The sequence below is a fragment of the Hyla sarda genome, chromosome 2 (assembly GCF_029499605.1).
Source record: "Hyla sarda isolate aHylSar1 chromosome 2, aHylSar1.hap1, whole genome shotgun sequence".
In the NCBI taxonomy this organism is placed as follows: domain Eukaryota; kingdom Metazoa; phylum Chordata; class Amphibia; order Anura; family Hylidae; genus Hyla; species Hyla sarda.
The window spans coordinates 100,715,662-100,737,313 of NC_079190.1; the positions used below are offsets into that span (position 1 = coordinate 100,715,662).

General features: G+C 41.9%; 1 protein-coding gene and 1 non-coding gene across 10 annotated transcripts in view; one reads left to right on the forward strand and one right to left on the reverse strand.

Moving 5' to 3' along the window:
- The window catches only part of SCN8A (sodium voltage-gated channel alpha subunit 8), a 260,584-nt gene that overhangs the window by 202,264 nt on the left and 36,668 nt on the right, over positions 1-21,652 (reverse strand). The gene's annotated exons all lie outside the window — the stretch shown is intronic.
- LOC130359935 (U2 spliceosomal RNA) lies at positions 12,717-12,915 on the forward strand. The gene has a single exon (XR_008890504.1). It is a non-coding gene; the product is annotated as a U2 spliceosomal RNA (small nuclear RNA).

Genomic DNA, 21,652 nt, shown 5'->3' on the forward strand with positions numbered 1-21,652 from the left:
AAAAAAGGAAGTTATAAATAATGAAAAAAAAAAAAACTATGGATTTTAAAGTGTACATATTACATATGTGTATTATGTCATCTAGTTATTTTTGCAGTCATACGGAAGAACTTTATGGGAAGCTTCTACGGCTAAAGTAAAAATTCCATAAAATGTATGTGCAGAGTAGAGCTCCATGATGAGAGAGAATGGGGCAACAGAGAAGGCTCACAGTATTTGTAAGTCATTTGTCATATTCCCAGCAATGTTTTGTTAAAAAAAATTCTTAAAAAAGGTGGCCAACCCCTTTCAACAACCAGGAAAATATGTGGTATCTACACACTAAGAGGTCACCATAAATGATATCCCTTCAAATGACAGATAATTGATTGTAGAAACACTACAGGAAAGAGACAAACGCACTCACCACGTTAGTTGCTTCATTGGTGTAGCTTTATTGGAATCATCCAGGTACAGAGGCTGATGTGCAGGGGGACAACAGAAGAGGGAGGTATTTTTGGGCTACGGAACCGTCTCGCGCTACATTAGGCCACTACTACGTAACAGGTTAGAAGGTGTGTTTAAAAAGGACCTAAACAGATATGTCTCCTTGGCAACATGTAAACAAAAAATGCTACAATACACCAGGTAAGTGAAAGACAAAAAATTTATACAATATCAAGTGCTCTATGAAAAACAATACACAACTAACTAAAAAGACATAGGATATTGGAAGGAAGAGTTCTAAAAATACGCTCATCTCGTTACGGTCATTAAGAACGAGTGGACTAGTTGCGTTCAAATGCATAATCCAAAATGCTTCCTTCTGTAACACTTGTAAATCTTTATCTCCTAACCTCTCCAGGGCTGCAAACTTCAGTGTATCAGGACGGCCTCCGTGAATTTCATTCATATGAGATATGAACCTTGAGGCTCCTATACCTGTTCTCAGAGAATGGAGATGTCCTCTCACTCTATGAAAAAAGAGCTCTAATAGTCTTCCCTATATAGTAAAAGCCACAATCACAGACTAGGGAATAGACTGTATATGTGGACCGGCGGGTAATAAATTGATTAACCCTTACAATATGTTTTCCTAATTTAATAAGGTCACCTTTAGAATTAAATTGGCAAGAATAACACGAGCCACATGAAAAATTACCCCGGGGTCTTGCAACACTCAACCAATCACCAAAAGATTTTTAAATTTTTAAAGTTGTGTAATATTTTGTTGCCTTTATAAGTGACAATCGTTTTTTTTAGTATGAATTCATTCAGGTCTTCATCTCTCTCTAGCATTTACCAATTGTTAAAGATGGCTTGTTTTATTTTATTATTCATTGCAGTGTTCTGGAACGAAAAAAAAGCACCTATTTAATTTTTTTCTGGGTTTGTTTTTCAGCAGTTCATTTTATGGGATATTATCAGCTCTCCATCTTTCTTTATTTCTGATGTCCAATGGATAACCCCTCTGTTGAAAAAGTTCAGCCAGTTCAGATGCCTGTTGCTGGTATCTCTCGGTGTCATTTATCCATTTTAGGCAAATTAACTGACTGCATGGTATACTATTTTTAATTGGCTTGGGTGAGATGACTCATAATGTAGGAGGGAGTTTTTCGAGATGGGTTTTCTAAATCCCAACGTAATGATCCGATCGTTATTAACATTCATCTGAACATCCAGAAACTCTAAAGTGTCACCACCAAAGTAACCTGCAAACCGTTATTAAGGATGTAAAAAAAGATACATTTATTAGAGATAAAAATGATTCAGACTCTGCACAGATTTTCACCTACAAAAAATTGTCCATCGAGACAATTCAGGAAACGCAATATGAACAAAACTTCCAATCGAAAGAAAAGTAAAGCTACTGATTATATGACGACCGAATCGGAATTGAGCGGATCCGATGACCCCACTCATGGAGCGAATTTACCACAGGTTGTAACGGAGAATGTCCCTTTAGGAGGGATACTAGTAGAGGGCGTAGAAGAAAATCAAGCTACCCAAAAGAAACAACCGGGAAAAAGGAAAACAGTGACATGGCGTCAGTGACTGTTAATAACATTGTCACTAATCGAACATTCCTTTGACTTATGATTGCATTTCAGCATTAAAGGGGTATTCCAGGCAAAAACTTTTTTTTATATATCAACTGGCTCCGTAAAGTTAACAGATTTGTAAATTACTTCTATTAAAAAATCTTAATCCTTCCAATAGTTATTAGCTTCTGAAGTTTTCTGTCTAACTGCTCAATGATGATGTGACGTCCCGGGAGCTGTGCATGATGGGAAAATATCCCCATAGGAGCTGCACAGCTCCCGGGACGTGAGTCATCAGAAAGCAGTTAGACAGAAAACAGCAACTCAACTTCAGAAGCTAATAACTATTGGAAGGATTAAGATTTTTTAATAGAAGTAATTTACAAATCTGTTTAACTTTCCGGAGCCAGTTGATATATATAAAAAAGTTTTGGCCTGGAATACCCCTTTAAATAGAGGTCTCAATTTTGGTCTTGTCAAGAGTTTTAACTATACTATGTTTGAAATAAAAAATTTTCAAGGCGGTCCAAAAAAATGACTTAATTAATTTTTTTGCATGTTTAACCCATTAAGGACTCAGCCCATTTTCACCTTAAGGATACGAGCATTTTTGACACATCTGACCACTGTCACTTTAACCCCTTAAAAGGACCAAGCGTTTTTCAGTTTTTGCACTTTGCTTTTTTCCTCCTTACATTTTAAAAATCATAGCCCTTTCAATTAGCCGATAACTTATACCGGAATATTGGTATAAGTTATCGGCTATCGGCCTGAAAGGTCACAGATTATCGGTATCGACCCTAAAAAATCTATACCGGTCGATGCCTAGTTTCTACGCAGTACATTTTTCGATAAAAATGTACACCTTATCTTTATTCTGTAGGTCCATACGATTAAAATGATATCCTACCTAAAATTTGTCTGGAGTTGAAGGCCCCGTGTGTTTGCAAAGCCCCCATGGTGCCAGAACAGTGGACCCCCCCCCCACATGTGACGCCATTTTGGAAACTACACCCCTCACAGAATTTAATAAGAGGTGAAGTGAACATTCATGCCCCACAGGTGTCTGACAGATTTTTGGAACAGTGGTCTGTGAAAATGAAAAATGTAATCTGGAGGGCTACATTTTAGAGACCACTGTATGCCTAACAACTCACCGGTGTCCATAGGATCGCCGCACCAGGGAGCCGCACATCATCGCCACCCACCGCTGGTAAGTGACGTCCGGTGCCGGCGGTTCCCCCGTTTTGCCCTGACTACAGTGGGTGGGAAGAGCAGGAGAACCGATCTTTAACCCACCTCGATCTGCTATTGGTCGGACGCTTCTGACCGACCAATAGCAGGGATAGGAGAGGTGGCACTCCGGCCACCTGACTCCTATCCCTTCAGGGGGATCGGGGTGTCTTGGACAGCCCTGATTCTCCTTATTTTCTGGGTCACCGTCGACATGGAGGGGTCTCAGGACCCCCCAGGGGGTTGCACGGGGTGCCTGCTGAACGATCTCAGCAGGCATCCCGGTCCGGTCCCCACTCGGTGAGCGGCGGGGACTGGAGAAACGCAGGGCGTATCTATATGCCCTGAGTCCTTAAGGACTTGGAAACAGGCATACGGGTACACCCTGCATCCTTAAGTGGTTAAAACCAAATTAAAATACAGCAGAACAGGTAAAACTAGAGGGTGAGAGAAGGTGTGCAATAGGGCCTTTAGGCTTTAAAGTTGTTCAAGAGTTCAGCGTATATGAAAATAAGTGCATAATTGATCTTGCCGAACTAGCAGGAGACACTAACACTGATGTTCACACCATAAATCCCACTGATACATTTATAGGTGGCAACCTAATAATCCACCTATAGTCCCAGGCAGTGCAGTGGATCTGTTTTATAGATCGGCGTGCAAAGATGTTAAGGCACAGATATATCCTTCAGTCCGACCAAACCTCCCTTATAATGACAAGACAGCACTAGACAAGCTATTAAGCAAGAGGATATTGTTATATCCAAAGCAGATAAGGGAGGTTCGGTTGTTTTATGGTGGAAGATTGATTATAACAATGAAGTGTTGCACCAACTCAGTGACACTTCGGTTTATGAAAAATTGTCAAAAGACCCCACAATTAAAACACTAGAGAAGCTCCGGTCTTTACTCCATAAATATGTACAACTTAACATTCTGACAACTAAAACCGCAGAGAGATTATTGCCCTCGAACCCCAGCAAACCTTACTGGTACATTTTACCATAGGTTCATAAACCTGAAAACACCCCCCTCCAGGCTGCCCCATTGTTGATGGGAGGGAGTCTCCTACTGAGCATCTTTCTAGCTATATAGATTGGCTCTCGGCACCATTAATGTCTTCCGTCCCATCATATCTTAAAGATACTGGAGACCTGCTTACTTTCTTAGATGATTTCCATTGGCAGAAGGGTTATGCACTCACATCTATCGACGTTAAGAGCCTGTATAACCGCAACCCTCATAATGCGGATATACAGGCTCTTCGTCGTTTTTTTTAATCACAAACAGAAAAGTCCACTGGCTTCAAAGGCTTTGTCACTGACTCCTTTGGGTTTATTCTCAACAATAATCATTTTGTGTTTTCCGATCAATGGTATAAACAATTACGAGGCACAGCGATGGGCACGCCCATCTCATGTAGCTAGGCTAATATTTTTTTAACCTATTTTCGAAAGTGATTTCGTCTTTACATCAAGGAACCCCTTTTCTCGCCATATTAAATCCTTCCACAGATATGTGGATGATATCCTCATAATCTGGGAAGGTACTCAAAATGAATTTGATAACGTTCTTGCTTACTTAAACTACAACAATAATGTAAACACGAGATTTACTTCTAACTTTGGTGGTGACACATTAGAGTTTCTGGATATTCAGATGAATGTAAATAACGATCGGATCATTACGTCGGAATTAAGAAAACCCATCTCGAAAAACTCCCTCCTGCATTATGAGTCATCTCTCCCAACGCACATTAAAAATAGTATACCATTCAGTCAGCTCATTTGCCTAAAACGGATAAATAACACTGAGAGATACCAGCAACAGGTGTCTGCACTGGCTGAACGTTTTCAACAGAGGGGTTATCCATTGGACGTCATAAATAAAGCATGATGGAGAGCTGATAATATCCCAGGAAATGAACTGCTAAAAAACAAACCCAGGAAAAAATTAAATAGGTGCGTTTTTTCATTCCAGAACATTGCAATGAATAATAAAATAAAAGAAGCCATCTTCACCAATTGGTACATGCTAGAGAGAGATGAAAACCTTAAAGGATTCACACTAAATAAACCGATTGTCACTTATAAACGCAACAAAACAATACATAACTATATTAAAAAGAAACAAAAAAAACTATTGGTGATTGGTTGAGTGTTGCAAGACCCCGAGGTAATTTTTCATGTGGCTCGTGTTTTTTTTGCCAATATAATTCTAAAGGTGACCTTATTAAATTAGAACATATTGTAAGGGTTAATCAATTTATTACCCGCCGGTCCACATATACAGTCTATTCCCTAGTCTGTGATTGTTGCTTTTACTATATAGGGAAGACTATTAGAGCTCTTTTTCATAGAGTGAGAAAACATCTCCATTCTCTGAGGAAGGTATGACAGGTATAGGAACCTCAAGGTTCATATCTCATATGAATGAAATTCACGGAGGCCGTCCTGATACACTGAAGTTTGCAGCCCTGGAGAGGGTGGAGAAAGTCGTCAGGTTAGGTGATAAAGATTTACAATTGTTACAGAAGGAAGCATTTTGGATTATGCATATTAATGACCGTAACGAGATGAGCGTATTTTTATAACTCTTCCTTCCAATATCCTATGTCTTTTTAGTTAGTTGTGTATTGTTTTTAATAGGGCACTTCATATTGTATACATTTTTTGTCTTTCACTTACCTGGTGTATTGTAGTGTTTTTTGTTTACATGTTGTCAAGGAGACATATCCGTTTGGGTCCTTTTTAAACACACCTTCTAACCTGTTACGTAGTAGGGGCCTAATGAAGGGAATGTAGCGCGAGACGGTTCCGTAGCCCAAGAATACCTCCCTCTTCTGTCGTCCCCCTGCATATCAGCCTCTGTACCTGGATGATTCCAATAAAGCTACACCGATGAAGCAACTAACCAGAATTTCTGGCTTCCTTTTCCTATTATCAAACTCCTTCCCTCCTCCGATTTCCAGAGGGGAAGACAGTCTCGGCTTTGTCTGTTCAGTGTTTGTCTTGTAGTCCAGTCAGGGATCAAATTACAAGTAATACAAGTCAATGAAGTAGTGTGGAAGATGGGAGGGGGTGTGTCTGTAAATATACATAGGTTGCAGACAGCCAGAGAGACAGCAGAGACAAGTCTTTAAGTAAGGGTTTTATGCACAGTAAAGGCAACATTCACACTACCATTGCGCCCCGTCAAGAAGGGCCATCAAACTCTCTTTTTGCGCGCAACAGGCAACAGCGGGCCCCAATGGACCCCATTATAGTCAATGGGGTCCATCGGGCACCTCTGTTTTTCAGCGAGAATAGTGTGAGAAAAAGAATGCACAAGCAGTATTTTTTCTCCCACTATTCTCCCTGGCTGCCGTCACACTACTGTGTGATAACAGTAGTGTGAAAGGGGCCTAAGACTGTTCACTGCTGCTTTATAATGCCTTCTTTGCTGCTGTCCTGTAGGCTGTATACAGAGAGAGAAGTTTAGGATCTCCTCCTCTGTCTGTACAGTGTATGGCCACACCATTGACTTTAGGCTCCATCCCAGCAACTCTGAAGGAACTGAAAATTATAGATGAAGCATGCAGAGCAGAAATCTGCTAAAAATGCTACATATAAGTTTTATAATGGCCAGAAATAGTACTGCTCCCCAAGTACATGCAGAAGGCAGCTCATCCTGAAAAGTCACCCAAAAAACAGGTACACTTTAATAAGGGTTATACATATACATATAAATTTACCAATGCTCCAAAGGGCAAGGCCCTTAAATGCCTTTCCTGTGATTTAGATATAATTCTAAGCAGAGTAAATCTTTTGCCCCAAATAAAACAATGGGGAGTATTTATCAATGTATGCACTCCAGTTTTCTGCATCAGGCTAAACACTAGAAAAAACGTGCAAAGATTCATAGCACTAAGCATGATCTAATAGTTCACATATGGAACAAAGTCAAGGTCTGAACCCTATGCCAGATCTATCAACACAGTGTGTGTCCATCTGATGAACCTACAGCGTACCACACTGGGGGAGAGTCTTACTATTCCTACAGAATGCTAGTATTACTAAATCTCCTCTTATGTTTCCTATCTATTGCTTTAGGAAGTGATGTGAAATAGCTGTGGTCACTGTAAAATTCTGCACAGAAAAGCAAGGAGGAAGGGAAATGTCTCTTGAATGATCTGAACCACCAGTTATTAGGTTAAACTATGACGTTATCCTTTTAGTTGCACCTTACATGATAGACACTTACAGTAAACACACCTTCACCCCTGAAACCAACACATTATTGAAGGCTCCATTAATAATCATAAAGTACTAATGTGCATTATGTGCAACTAATAGGAGGAAGAAATGCAGTGCATTGATTCCCCAGATCTAATAGGATACAAAGAATAACTAGGGATCGACCGATATCGTTTTTTTAGGGCTGATACCGATAATCGGTGGAGGTTAGGGCCGATAGCCGATAACTTATACTGATATCCCGGTATAAGTTATCGGCTATTTATCCCCCCCGCGACACCGCTGCAGATCATTGATTTAAAGCGGGTGCTTTAAATCAATGCACTGCAGTGGCTTTTGCTGTGCCATAGGCCGCCGCCGCCACCCGCTTCTCTCCCCCTGCCTGTCCGGGGGTCCTGAGACCTATCACAGCCACCGCTACCCCCCCCCCCCAAAATCCGCCGCACCGGCCCGCGACCGCCCCGCCACCACCCCGCCGTGACCACCCCGGCCCTATTGCCTACCCCATCCCCGGTTTTATAATTACCTGTTCCCGGGGTCCACTCTACATCTGGCTCTGGTGGCGTCCTCCTGAACTGTCACTGTGCGCACTGACGGTGACGTCACGTCGCGCACGTCACGTCACTGCGCACAGCGTAACGCAGGACGCAGCAGGAGCAAGAAGTAGCGTGGGCTTCAGGAACAGGTAATTATAAAACCGGGGATGGGGGAGGCAATGGGGCCGAGGCGGTGCGGTGGGGGGTGCGACGCGGAGCGGTGGGTCGGGGGGGGGTGCGGTTGCGGTGCGGTGGGGGAGGTGCTTTATCGGCTTATCGGAAAGGTAATTGCCGATACCGATAATGCCCAAAATCGTGATTATCGGCCGATAATATAGGCCATGCCGATAATCGGTCGATCCCTAATAATAACCACATGGTCCTATGTAAAAGAAAGCTCTTCCAATATCTGAATTGACAAGAATCGTCTGCACCACTGCACATAACGCATTATTTTTTAAATGTACAGAAAAATCATTGCCCTCACAGTCTGAACTTGTCCCCCTAGGGTACATTCACCTGATCGGAACTCACATCAGGTTATGCTACCATTCACTTCAATGGATCCGCCAAAAGTTCACAATAGTGGCAGATTTGCAGAGTGCCAACAGAACCGTTGACATGAATCGTAACGTAATGAACAGTAGATTTCTAGTCACGGTTAACATACGTGTGTTAAAATTGTGAATGTACGCCTATAGGGGTTATCCAGAAAAAAACATTTGTTCCAAAAACAGCACCACACCTATCCTCTGGTTGCTTGCAGTATTACAACTTCAATTAAACTAAACTGATGTACCACATAAAAATGATACAATGTGACCAGCTCAAACAGAACAATCCATTGCATCCTGGAAGGTGTAGGGCAGCACCCACGATACAAACCAAGTCCGGTGCAGGAATGTGTAGTTTCAAAGCCTTATTCCAGTAAAATACAACATTGGCTATGGATACATGTGATGTGATGACAGCCCTCATGCCCTCTCCCATAGACTTGCATCGAGGTGCCAGCTCCAGCATTCGGAACACCCCTTTAAAGTGTACCCTTCATAGTGCAAAAAAAAAAAAGTGATATGTTACTCTACCTAATCCTGATAATGTGCATATAATTTTTATGTGTCTAGGACCTACATATAAAGAGAAAAAAAGCATTTATCTGCTGCTGAGTTACTTTTTCATCTTGCTGTCTGGAGGGGGCGTGTCTCCCTCACAGTGATGACTCGTCTGCTGAGTCTTGAGAGCAAGCCTGGGCAGTCAAGCCAACCACTCTTCTCTACTCTGTAACCATTTCCTTTCTGGGTGTGTGTATGTACATTCCTATACAGGTATGGGTACGTGCAGAGCATTGCACTCTTGTCAGTTGTACAGACTGGGGTGCAATGCTCTGCACATACCCCTACAGGAATGTACATGCACACACACTGCTATACACATGGGGGTGGTGGTATATGCAGTCTGCAGAGCATTGCACCCCAGTGTCTGTAGAAGACCCTAGGGTGTAATGCTCTGCAGTGCTGCACATAAGCCCCCCATGTGTGTGTATGTAAATTTTTATACAGGTGGAGGTATGACCAGACTGCAGAGCATTGCACCCTAGGGTCTCTGGAAGACCCCAGGGTGCAATGCTCTGCAGTCCACTTAGCCCCATGTACAGAGGCCCTGGCTGGGAGGATTGCTGAGATGCAGAAACTTACAGTACCAGCCAGGGCCGCGGCCGCAGCACGACCAGTACAGGTGCAGTCACGATACTCCAGGGCAGGATATCTGGGCTCCACAAAATGGCAAGGGGAAGGGGCGCGATGGCAGGGTGAGGAGACATAGGAGGGGCACAATCCCAACGCAGCCCTCTAGTACAGAGCTCTATGCTGCAGCAGCATAAGGGACAGACAGCACATAGCTCGGCTGCAGACTCCTCCGTGCCTAATAGCATGCAAGGTAAGGCCTCACTCACTGCTCTGTAGGGGCTGAATTACTATGAAACTAACCTTGGTGTGCATCCCTGAGGCAGCGGGGAGGGGTTTAGACAAAAACTCCAGTAGGGCCCGTGTTTTCCGCACTGACTGTGTGTGCGTGCTCCCTGTGCTCTTTCACAGGCAGTGAGTGCCCGCGCATACACTCTACCTGATACTGCAGGGATTACCTATACTGAATACCGGCACGCTTTACAGCCGGTATCCAAGATGTTGCAAAATCTAGACTAGTGGCGGCTATTTTGAGCTTTAACCTCTTAAGGACCAGGAGTTTTTTCGTTTTTGCACTTGGATTTTTTGCTCCTTACTTTTAAAGGGGTACTCCGGTGAAAACATTTTTTCTTTTAAATCAACTGGCTCCGGAAAGTTAAACAGATTTGTAAATTACTTCTATTAAAAAATCTTAATCCTTCCTGTACTTATTAGCTGCTGAATACTACAGAGGAAATTCTTTTCTTTTTGGAATGCTCTCTGATGACATCACGAGCACAGTGCTTTTTGCTGACGTTATTATAATAATAAGTCTTTATTTATTTATTGTTGTCCTTAGTGGGATTTGAACCCAAGGCCCCAGCACTGCAAGGCAGCAGTGCTAACCACTGAGCAACCATGCTGCTCTTAGCATACATCAGCTATGCACGGTTGCTAAAATGGACAGAGATGTCAGCAGAGAGCACTGTGCTCGTGATGTCATCAGTGTTCCAAAAAGAAAGGCATTTCCTCTGTAGCATTCAGCAGCTAATAAGTACTGGAAGGATTAAGATTTTTTAATAGAAGTAATTTACAAATATGTTTAACTTTCTGGCACCAGTTGATTTAAAAGAAAAAAGGTTTTCACCAGAGTACCCCTTTAATAAATCATAACTCTTTCAATTTTGCACCTAAAAATCCATATGATGGCTTATTTTTTGAGCCACCAATTCTACTTTGTAATGACATCAGTCATTTTACCCAAAAATCTATGACAAAATGGAAAAAATTATCATTATGCAACAAAATTTAAGAAAAAACGCCATTTTGTAAATTTTGGGGGCTTCCGTTTCTACACAGTACATTTCTTGGTAAAAAATCTTATCTTTATTCTGTAGGTCCATACGATTAAAATGATACCCTACTTATATAGGTTTGATTTTGTCGCACTTCTGGAAAAAATCATAACTGCATGCAGGAAAATTTATACGTTTAATATTGTCATCTTCTGACCCCTATAACTTTTTTTTTCGCGTACGGGGCGGTATGAGGACTAATTTTTTTGCACCGTGATCTGAAGTTTTTAGCGGTACCATTTTTGTATTGATCTGACTTTTTGATAGCTTTTTATTCATTTTTTCATGATATAAAAAGTGACCCAAAATACGCTATTTTGGACTTTGGAATTTTTATGCGCGTACACCATTGGTTTAATTAACTATATATTTTTATAATTCGAACATTTCTGCACGTGGCAATACCACATATGTTTATTTCATTTACACAGTTTGTTTTTTTAAAATGGGAAAGGGGGGTGATTCAAACCTTTATTAGGGAAGGGGTTAAATGATCTTTATTCACTTTTTTTCCCCACTTTTTTTTGCAATGTTATAGCTCCCATAGGGGGCTATAACACTTCACACACTGATCTTTTACATTGATCAAAGGTTTCTCATAGGAAACCATTGATCAATGATTCTGCCGCTTAACTGCTCATGCCTGGATCTCAGGCACTGAGCAGTCATTTTGGCGATCGGACACCAGGAGGCAGGTAAGAGGACCCTCCTCGTGTCCCACAGCTATTCAGGACACCGCAATTTCACTGCGGCGGTCCCGAACAGCCCCCTGAGCTAACCTGCATTAGTTTACGTTTACTTTAGACGCGGCGATCAACTTTGAAAGCCGCGTCTAAATGGTTAATAGTGTGCGGCACCTGCGATCAGTGCCATGCGCTATTAGCCACGGGTCCTAGCCGTTGTTAGAGGCCGGGCCTGACCCGCTATGACGGGAAAGGACCCAGGACGAACAGGTACGCCCTTGGTCCTTAACAGGATAATAAAAAAATTTTTGGAACAGTTGTATATTGTGAAATAGCATATTATAATGAGTCCTGCAAAATATCAAAAGTTTTCAACAATGACAGTGCCTCTTTAAGGACACAATTTCATTTTTGTATTTTCGTTTTTTTTCCTCCTTCTAAGATGCATAGCTTTTTTATTTTTCCATCCACAGACCAATTGTCCTTTGTAATGGCACCTGTGATTTTATCATAAAATGTATGGCTCAATCAAAAATATATTTGTGTAGGGAATAGATAAGAAAACCATAATTTTGCAACTTTTGGAGGGTTTTGTTTTAACGCTGTACAGTTGAAAGTAAAATGAAATTTTTTGTTATTCTGTGGGTCAATACAATTAAAATGATACCTGTGTTTATATGATTTTCTAGTAATGTAAACAGTAATGTAAACATTTTGAACAATGTTAATGTTTAAAATTGCTTTATTCTGACCCCTATAAACTTTCAAATTTTTCCATACACAGGACTGTATAAGGGCTAATTTTTTGCGGTGATATGTAGTTTTTCTCATCATCTGTTTGCGTATATGTGACTTTGTAATAATTTTTTCCATTTTTTCTGGGATGTGACGTGACTAAAAGCAGAACTTTTATCTTCACCATAAGGCGTAAATGTTTATTTGAATAGTTCAGACATGTATGCACGTGGCGATACCAAATATGTTATATATTTATTTATTTTTTTACATTTTGTTTGGTAAAAAGAGGGGAGTTTATCGGTTCTTATCAGTTTACTATCTGATACGTCCCCTATCTGGCTACCATATATTAAATGGATTTTTCAGAACGGGGGCTGATTTCGAAGCTTGCCTCTGTCGCTCTACGCATTGACCCGATATGGCAGTAAAAAAAGGGGGGGGAGGGGAACAAATTTTTATGGGGGCGGGGCTTATTCACTTTTATTAAAACTTTTTGGTCCCCATAGGGGACTATTTATTGCAATCTTTTGACTGCCAATACTGAACAGTGCTAAGCATAGGCATAGTATCAGTATTAACAGTGAAGTGTTTCTGTGATTTACTAGAAGGCAGACCAGAGAAGAAGAGCACAGCAGCCAGCTAGAGCAGGTGGGTGGAGCTTTGTCAGCCATTTTAACACATCAGAAACCCGGGATTGCACTGCGGTTGGTCCCATGTGTGCCTGTACACACTCACAATACTTCAGATGCTGATCAGTATTGATCACAGTATCTGAAGGGTTAATGGCGGATATCTGCGGGATCTGGTTACGGTCACTGTGTTAGGCAGTGCAGTGATCGCTGAACTGTGCGACGCACTTGTACATTGCTGTGCGCTAAATCGACGTACAGGTATGTTGCATGTCCTCTAGGGGTTAAAATAATGCTGTCAATATAGTCAGCTATTAAGCCCATAGCACACTTAGATCAGTGTTTCCTAACAAGTGTGCCTCTAGCTGTTGCAAAAATACAGCACGTGTAAATGTACCCTCAGGGTGCTTTCACATAGGAATGAAATAACTTCAAAAGGGAAGTCAAAATCCACAACAAATCTGCAGTGTTACAACAGCCCAACAACTTTAGGCCCATTGGGGGTTATTTATCAATAATGGTCTTGCTAGATCATTTTTGTGGTTTGTCTGGATGCGTTTTTTTGGGGGTTGCTGCTCCAAATGTATCATATTGTCGCAGTGACAAATTTCACGCAGATCTGCACCCAGATCATTTTCTACCCCACTTTCAGGTCATGTCTATCCTGCTTCTGAAGAGCTTGTTTGTCTGTATGTTTGACTTTATTTGCTTTAGTTTTAATTTTAAGGCAAACTAATGTCTAAAAGAAGGTCTGCAAAGAGAGTCAAGTGGTTTACCTTGCTGCAGGCCAGGGGGGGAAAAAAACTTTATTGTTCAAGAGATGGAGGTTTTGGTTGAACAGGTTTATTAATTTTTCTTACCTTTCACTTTTTAAATTTTTTTATTTATTATTTATTTTTTATTTATTTTTTTATCATCACTTTGTCAGATATTTTTTTTAAACTTGGGAACATGAAATCGTGAGATGCTGGCCATTGCTAACAATTGTTTCTTACATCTTTAGGCTAGGATTTCACTTGTTTTTTTTTCCTGCATAATTTTCACAGAAAAAAAAGCCAGTGCAATTTCCTGAATCTGATGTTTTTTCTGGCGTTTTTTCATTTAGTGGAAATTGCATTTTTGGCCCCTTTGGCGCTTTTTTAAAAATTTGTTGGGTACCAAAAAAATAAATAAATAAATAAATAAATAAAGGATGCAGTACGGATGGGAAAAAATATATTTAACAAAATGTTTATTTTTTATAACAAAATTTTTATTAATTGTTCAAGTGTGTGTTTCACTTTCCCTTATTTTCAAAATTTTTTAGGTAGTACTACTACTACTACCAGCATGGAACAGACTGTTCCATGATGGGAGTAGTAGTACCTTTACTAATAGACATAGCGCCCAGGGTGTCACTCCTGACACCCAATGCGATCGTCCATAATATAGCAGAGATGCGGAGCGGCTCTATACAGCACTCCATCTCTGCTCTATACTCCGGCCAGCCAGTCATCATATTTTCCGCCCAGAGTGGGGATTGGCCGGATGGTTGCAGTCAATCACAGCTCTCAGAGGGAAATATGAATGAGTGATGTTCTATTCACATCACTGGCCGGAGTATAGTGCAGAGCACTGTATAGAGCCACTCCGCATCTCTGCAATAGATAGGAGGATTGCATTGGGTGTCAGGAGTGACACCCGCTGTGATCTGTCCTTAACTGCAGGTACTACTACTCCCAACATGGAGCACACTCGCAGCGAGTGTAACTTCTGACACCTATTGCGATCTATCTATTAATGCAGGTACTACAGCTCCCAGCATTGAGCACAGTGTGCTCCATGTTGGGAGCAGTAGTACCTGCAGTTAAGGAAAGATCACAGCGGATGTCACTCCTGTATAATGTGTAGATGCGGACGGACGCTCTTCCATGGTCCCCTGAACTGACGCATATATACACCTATTCATATTTCCCGCAGAGAGTTGTGATTGGCTGGAACATGAATAGGTGTATATATACGGCAGTGCAGGGGATTATAGAAGAGCGGCTGGCCACATCTATAAATTATACAGAAGGATCGCAACGGACCCGGGGCGATATGTCAATTAGTACTGGTACATGTTCCATGTTGGATCTATCCACAGTTCAGTATCAGGCTAGATAATGCTTTCAAGATGGGGTACTATGTGTTCTCCTTCTTATTTAATACCATAAGTGATTACAAGAGTTGTACATTTGAGGTAATATAACATCTTTACTCCCTCTACAGAAATATACAAAGCACAATGGTAATAATTCACAATGGTTTCAGTCAGCCCATTTAGTGGCTGCTACATTTGGGACATTAATAACATGCACCGTGCATATTAGTCTATAGATCACAAACTAGCAATATACAGGAGAGGTATAACCTACAGCATGTTTCCGCATGGTGGCGATTTTAGACCTAAATTGCTTATTCTATTATTATTTAATTATTAATTTCGTTTTTTTTTCCATTTTATTAGTTTTAAACATGAAAAAAAGGCAGCAACATATTACATGGTCATAGAAAGTCTACAGGATGTATTAATGACCACTGGCTTGCAACACCAGAAATCATAATACCTGCTTGGCAATGAAGAAGTTAAGAGATTAATAAATTATTAATCCACTTAAGCTTTACAGGAAATGGGCATTCATTTATGAATCCATTTTATGAACAGCATCTTTTGCATTGGCTTTATCTGTGCCAAGATTCCTGTGAGATCATCAAAGCTGAGCAGCGTGCTTTTACCCGTTTGACCCTTAAATAACCACAGTACGTACAAGCCATCCTGCTCATGTCCAGGAATTTACTAACACAACACAAATGGACATATCTACACCGATCTGTATCTCTCCATGCCACAGAGGGGGTACATCACATACCAGTGACCTAGAAGCCACATAAAATACATTCCTGTAATATCTATATACCCAATGACAAGTTTATGACTTGGAGCCCAGATATATCTGACATGTCTTTAAAATGGTACTCCGGTGGGAAAAGAAAATTCAAATCAACTGTCTCCAGAAAATTGAATAGATTTTTAAATTCCTTCTATAAAAAAATCTTAAACTTTACATTCCTCATCAACTGCTGTATGCTCAAGAGGAAGTTGAGTCTGACCACAGTGCTCTTTGCTGACACCTCTGTCCATGTCAGGAACTGTCCAGAGCAAATCCCCTTAGCAAACCTCTCCTGCTCCGGGACAGTTCCTGACATGGACAGAGGTGTCAGCAGAGAGCACTGTGGTCAGACATAAAAGAACAACTCAACTTCCTCTGTAGTATACAGCAGCTGATAAGTACTGGAAGGGTTAAGATTTTTTTAATAGAAGTAATTTACAAATCTGTTTAACTTTCTGGCACCAGTTGATTTGAAAGAAATTGTTTTCCACTGGAGTACCCCTTTAAGTTCACAGTGTATTCTGATCCTACTGAAAACTTAGTCAAACATGCAAAGCTTTTTTAGCTGACGTTGGGGATTCCCTGGATGCTTTGTTCTGTCTATTGGAGAGGTTTGGGGTAGTCTCGGGGTTGCGAGTTAACTGGGCTACATCTTCCATAATGTCCTTGTCCAGTGATGGGGTTCTGCCCTCTGGACTTCCTAATGGGTTGCAGGCGGTGCCCTGGTTCAAATATTTGGGTGTGGAGGTGTCCCCTAACAACTCTGAGTTTATGGCTCTTAACTTGGATCCCCTTTTTAATACTACACTTACTAAGTTGCAAGTGTGGGACTCCTTGCCCTTGTCCTTGGCAGGTAGGGTTAACATTATCTTCTTTCCCAAGTTCCTCTGCCTCTTCCACTTATCCCCTTTTATCCCACCCAGGGGTTTCTTTGTTAAACTTAACCGTGCTCTGAGATCCTTCTACTGGCAGAATAAACCTCCGAGGTTGGGACAGGCTCTGCTCCAGGCGGGGGGGATTGGCCGCCCCTAATATGCATAATTATTTTCTAGCCTCACAGCTGATGTACGCAGCCTGGTGGATCGACCTGGACCTTTCTAACGCCTGCACGGCTTTGGCAGGGGCACTCTTGGGCTCTTATTAGTCGCTGACTAATACGTTGTACAGGTATTACCTATTAAGACGGTGGCTGCGACCTGGTCGGTGGTTACTGGACGTTTCCCCCAGCCGGTTGTTTCCCCCAGAGCACCCCTGTGGGGTAACCCGCATTTGGAACGCCTACGGGGGTTGGAGGCAACTGGATTTTGAAGCTCCCAGGGACTCAAATTTGCCATGCACTTGTCTGGGGATGACTGTGTCTTTCCTTCATTTGCTGAGGTCAGGGAACGTTTTAATGTCCCTCAGGATGCCCACTTCCGGTATCTGCAGTTGGGACATGCGGTCTCTGCGCAGTTTGGCTCCCTGGAGGTTACCCCTGTCTTTAATGAGTTGGAGCTGCTCCTGGGGACCACCAACCTGGCAAGGCCTCTCACCCAGTTATGCTTTATTGCAGTCTGTGGGTTCAGACCCGTTTGCAGTGGCGCAGCCGAAGTGGGTCGCGGATATTACGGGTCTTTCGGATGACATGTGGAAGGAGGTTGTTACCATGTATTATCCATCGGTAGTTAGTGCCCGGGATATGCTTATTCAATCCAGGTTTGTCCTCCGTTTGTATTATACCCCGGTGAGATTATGTCGGATGGGGGTATCGGGATCATTATGGGGAGTTATGGTTTAGGTGTGGGATTTAGAGGGGCACTTTCTTTCATGCAGTTTGGTCTTGCTCCTGTGTTGAGCCCTTTTGGAGAGAAGTTATGACGTTCCTGTCGGATAACTTGGAATTACCCTTTGTTTTGACGCCGGAGGTGTGTTTGCTGGGGGTTATAAATGGATTGGTGTCGGGCTCTTATAGACGCATTTTGATCAGGTTCCTCTGGTTTTGTGCCCGCAAAGTGATAGTGATGGAGTGGAAAGATTTATCTTCGCCCCCTCTGACCCGGTGGATAGCTCTAGTCAATAAGTATATCCCCTTGTATCCAGCACTTTATAACAGTAGGAAATGCTCAAAAAAATGTGATAAGGTCTGGGTGCCCTGGCTGTTGCTGGATGTCTCTACTGATCCCCCAGTTAGGGGGGCCTTGCAGTCTTAGCCTGGCTAGAGGAAATAGGAGCTCCAAGTATGTGTGGGGGTGTGTGTGGCTGAAAGGACTTGTCTGTCGTGTGGTATTCTTGTGTGGTGGTTTTCAGCGGACCTTCCTGTCCCCGACTAATTTATATACTTCAGCTTATACGGCAGTTCCTGTGCTATGCTTATGTTGGGATTTGGAGGGGATTGGTCTGCTGGAATGTTTTTTTTTTCTAATCTGTACGTGTTGTATCGTTGATCAAAATCAATAAAAATACATTTAAAAAAAAAACATGCAAAGCTTTTGTTCCAGTTATTTTTTACAAGAAGGTTTTTCTGTTTTTTTTTATCCTGAATTATGATAACGTATAATTCGTTTGATAAAGTATCAGTTTATTATTCTTTCAAGCATTTCTATAATTGGAATAAACTTTTGACATGTTGCACAGACAAGTCAAAACACACTGGGTCTCACTCCTAAAAACCGTTGAAATAGTGAGTTATAATCCTGTGAAGTGCACTGCAGTGCTCTTCACTCCGTAGCTGGCCACTCTGTCCAACCTTATTACTCCGTAGCCTTGTACACACATGTACGTTGGGGCAGAGAGTATGGAGCGGGCTCAGGAGCTGAACACGCTCCACACTTGTACAGCCGACAACCACAGTGAAAACTGCAAGCTTGGCTGTCTAAGACACTAGATGCTATGGTCATTCCCTCTAATGGAATAATCAACCCTAACTCCTACCCATCCACTGGATGCCTAGCAGTTGGCATGACCAGAAAAGGTCTGACATGTCTGTACTCTAATTACAGGGTGTAATGAGAGATCAGTAAATGACAATAATCTGCCGCTGGTCTCTGTACACCAGGCTTCTGGAGATGAGGATTTGTTACACATGACCACCACAACCAGTCACATTATGTAGAAGTCAATAGTAATGAAACATTATCACTGGAGACCAGGTGTACAGTGATAGGCCCTGAGACCAGAAAAGCAATGTGGTCATGAGTGGTCATACGCATTATTATGCCTAATCCATACATTGTGTATGCCATCTTTTTGCAAGTAGATTTGGAGCAGAGTTTACTGTTTTCTCAGTGGGTTTTTACATTTGTTTTCTCAGTGGGTTTAATGTCTGGGAGCTGATCTATGAGTAGGCAGCAGATATGCACACAAATTTAGGGGGCTTTTAAACCCCTTTTTTTTTTGTTTGAATAGTTTTTATTAAGTTTCAAGTTTTACAAAGTTAGCCGGGTGTACCCAGCGTAAGCCGCAAAGTTTACATAACCAGTCAAAACAAAGAAATAAACTCGGTGTACATACAAGTTGGCAATACATAGAAGAAGCATATTTGACTATGACAGTATGACAATCTTAGTTTTTTTTTTTTTTAACATCGCATTGCTGTTTTAAAATGGGACGATAACTATGGTATAGTCATGGCAGTTCAATGGCATGATTAAAACTTCCGTGAGTGTGTGGGGGAGGGGGGGGTGGTGCAGGAGCATTGTATAGAGCAAAAGGGTTAAACACCCACATAGTGTGTAGAGCGGAGCCAGCAGCTCCACCTAGATAGGAAAGCTTGGTGAGTGTCGTTACCTAATGATAGCGTTTTCCCGTAGGCACAGGTAAGGTTAATTGCTGCTGGCAATTCGTCAGAGGCGGGTATTTCGGCAGATTTCCATTTCCGGAGTAACACCGTTTTGGCAATGACACATATCATGCAGATCAGTGCTCTAAATTTTGTTGGTAAATCATTAACTCCTATCAGAAGAAGTACTAGTTGTGGTGACCATGGAATCGGGTAAGAGAGGGTCTCCGTCAGCAAGGACCTACAAGTTGTCCAATACGTTTGAATCATAGGACAGGACCATAAGGTGTGGAGTAGCGTGCCTTTACAGTCGCAGCGCCTCCAGCATTTATGTGAGACAGAAGGATACATAAGTGCCAGTTTGTCCGGTGTATAATACCATCGCAATATGGTTTTCATAACTGATTCTATATGAGATGAGCATTTTAGGTGTATTCTTATCATTTTGAAAGAACCTCGCCAGTCCTCCGGTGTGAAGATTCTGTTTAGGTCCCGTTCCCAACTTCTAAGGAGATGAGATTTGGTGAATTGTACAGAATGTGTTAACTGATTATAAAAGATTTTTAAGCCTTTTTGGGAGCCCGAGATCTGTAGAAGGGCTAACTTATTTTGGTGAGATCCCGATGGCACAAGCCCCTGTAATAAGTGGCGTATCTGCAGGTATTTATAGAATTCGGTTGAGAGTAGCGAGTATTGATTACTGATATCTTGAAAGGGTAGTAGGACCCCCTGTGGCATAATATCTTTCACAAAACCCACCCCTTTCGCAGTCCAGCCACTCAGGTTAGTGTGGGGAAGTAATGTCTGTATCAAAGTAAATGGTAGTTGGGAAGTGTGGGGTGTAGATTCCGAGCCAGTGATTTTATGAAAAGTTGACCAGGCTGTAAGAGAGGCTAGAACTACTGGGCCCAGCCCATCCGGTGTGGGGATAGTCCAAAAGGGGATGAGTAATAAGTCTCGTAGGGAAAAGGGGGCAGCTAACGTTTGTTCCAAGTTGATCCATGGAATGTTACTGTCCATATTCCACCAATTATAGAGCATGGAAACTAAAGTGGCTAAATAATACAATTTCAAATCTGGGAGAGCCAAACCTCCTGAGTCCCTGTCCATGGTCAGTATGTGGCGGGCTATCCTAGGTTTCTTATATCCCCAAAGAAATTTTGTAAGGATTGAGTTAGCTTTGACAAAGAAGATGTCCGGGACCGGGATAGGCAAGGTACGATATATATATAAAAATTTGGGAAGAAGAAACATCTTAAAGGTCGCTATTTTACCAATCCACGATATTTCGTGCTTGGAAAAAGTCTGTAGGGACTCCTGCACATCCGACAGAAGGGACCCATAGTTCAATTTGTACATTAAGGATTGGGAGTTAGCTAATTTGGTGCCGAGATATTGGATATCTTTTTCACGCCAGTCAAAGTTATAGAGTGTTTTTAATGTGTTGACCACTGGCAATGGCATATTCACCGGCAAGGCCTGAGTTTTTGAGGCATTTAAGTGGTAGTATGATAGTGCACCATAGGAGGAAATTAACTCCATCACAGCTGCTAGAGATATCTCAGGGTTGGTTAGGGAAAGGAAAACGTCGTCCGCGTATAATGAGATGGTGTGAGTGGTGTTACCTATTTTAACTCCAGAAATGTGTGGATCTTCTCTTATGGCTTGTGCCAGTGGCTCCATAGCAAGCACAAATATTAAGGGAGACAGGGGGCATCCCTGTCTAGTTCCGTTTGTGAGAACAAATTCATCCGATAGAGCTCCATTTACAAATGTCCTGGCAGTAGGGTTATGGTAGAGAGCCCTAATGGCCGTAATAATAGGACCCTCAAATGCCATGCGGTGGAGTACGGAGAAGGCAAACGACCATCTAAGGCGGTCGAACGCCTTCT